This window comes from Ursus americanus, chromosome 5 (assembly GCF_024610735.1).
Source record: "Ursus americanus isolate L20-20 chromosome 5, mUrsAme1.1.p, whole genome shotgun sequence".
NCBI lineage: Eukaryota > Metazoa > Chordata > Mammalia > Carnivora > Ursidae > Ursus > Ursus americanus.
The window spans coordinates 20,622,196-20,624,148 of NC_142131.1; positions in this window are offsets into that span (position 1 = coordinate 20,622,196).

Sequence of the window (1,953 nt, forward strand, 5' to 3'; positions counted from 1 at the left end):
ACATGGATCATCGTGAGCATTGCATAATGTATAGAATTAACAGTCAAATCACTGTGTTTTACACCTGAAATTAATAATAACATTGTACATCAACTATACTTCAATTAAAAAAAACACACTTAAAAATATAAGCCTACTTTGATAGCACTTTTTACAGACTTACCTTTATGAAGTCTTTAACTTTCCTTAGTTTTCATACAAATACCTGTCATTTTCACACTCATATTAGGTTTTGTGGTATTTAATTAAATTGTATAATTCTAATAAGTATAAATGGTAGAAAATTTTAGGAATCAACATAACTCTTTCTTAACAAGCATATAATTCATTTGGCTAGAGTATATAGAGAGTCCTAGAGAATAGCCTACTGGTCATGAGTTTTGATGCAGAGAGAGTGTCAGTGCAGTCTTTTACATTGGAGCCTAGAGAGTCAGTATATTGGACACAAATCTGGTGCATCTTCTCAGGTTTTCTAAATGACCTTCCTCCTCTCTCTTAGGCAGCACCCATTAACACTGAGGCACCTTTCCTCTTGAGAAAGAAACTTGAGAGTTTCACATAGTCTAGGTAGGAAATGGTGGAGCAAAAGTTCTAACCCAGACTGGTTGACTCCTAACCAGGATAAGAGAGGACAGGAAAATACTTAAATGGAGCCTGAGGCACATGATAGGAATAAGGTAGGAATGCTGATGCCAGATGAGAGGCTCTCTAAACACTTGCTCAGAATTAAGCAGCCTCCAGGTAAAGTAAGTCAGAGCTAGCTAGTATAAACCTGCCCCTTTTGAAAGATCCCGTTTCTACTTTTTATAATTTCTGTGGATGGCTAGATTTTTCTAATTTTATAATGTCATTTATCCAAACATTCAACAAATATTTAATACGCATCTGCTGGGTCATGGGAAATTGTAAGCTCTGTGAATATACAGAGATAATGAAGGTACAGCCCAAACATTAAGAAATTCACAGGCTGGTAGAGAAGACTGACAAATACTCAAAAAACCACAGTAGAATAATAGTAAACATGGGGTATGAGGAGCACAGAGGAGTGTCTCAAACCTCTTGCTTATAGCTAGAAGAATGGAAAGACAGAGATAACAAAGAGCAGAGTCCTGAGCACTGGACTCATTTTTCCAGGAAAAAAGGGAAAGAAAGGATATTTTAGGCAGAAGGAACAGCACAGAGCAGGAAATGGAATCATGAGTATAGTGCTTTCCAGAAATAGCTGATAGCACGGTGGATTCAGACTATGGCCAGAGGGACCATATAATTCACCCACAAAACAGGATGATACTTTTGAAAATGAAAAGGAATGCTTTTCATAACTGCTCTGGGTCAACAAGAACAAACAGGTGCTGTCCCAGGCAAATTAGGATGTGTGGTCACCCTGAGTGAGGAGGCCACAGAATGGAAAGGGTGTAGGAATCACCTAGACTTGAATTTGAATAAAGGCTTGGGTGGTCAGAGGCAGAGTGACTGTGTTCAGTCAGTTATTTTGCTGACAGTTTCCTCATCTGCAAAATGGAAATTATTGAATTCGTCCTTGTAGGTTTGTGCTATGACCATATAACACATCTAATGCAATTAGTGCGAGTACTAGTATGGCACATGCCTGGTAAATACTGTTTCCCCAGTGTCTACTCTACTCTCACCATGGGACAAAAAAGGAGGATAGTCTGGAGGATTAGGCAAGTATTAGATTTCCATAGGTCTTTTATATCCTGCTAAGGAGTTTGAATTTCAACCTAAAAAAAAAAATAAACAGAGAAATTATCCAATCATATTTGTGCTTTAGAAATAGGGGTCTGGCAGCAATGTTTGAGATGTGTATCAAGGCGGTGGGTCATATTGAGAAACTCCTGGTGACTTCTGGTACCATAAAACCTTAAGACCTTCATCTTTTTGGATGAGAATAACCCTGAAACAGAGATTCGGTTTTAAATAGTTCCTTTGACA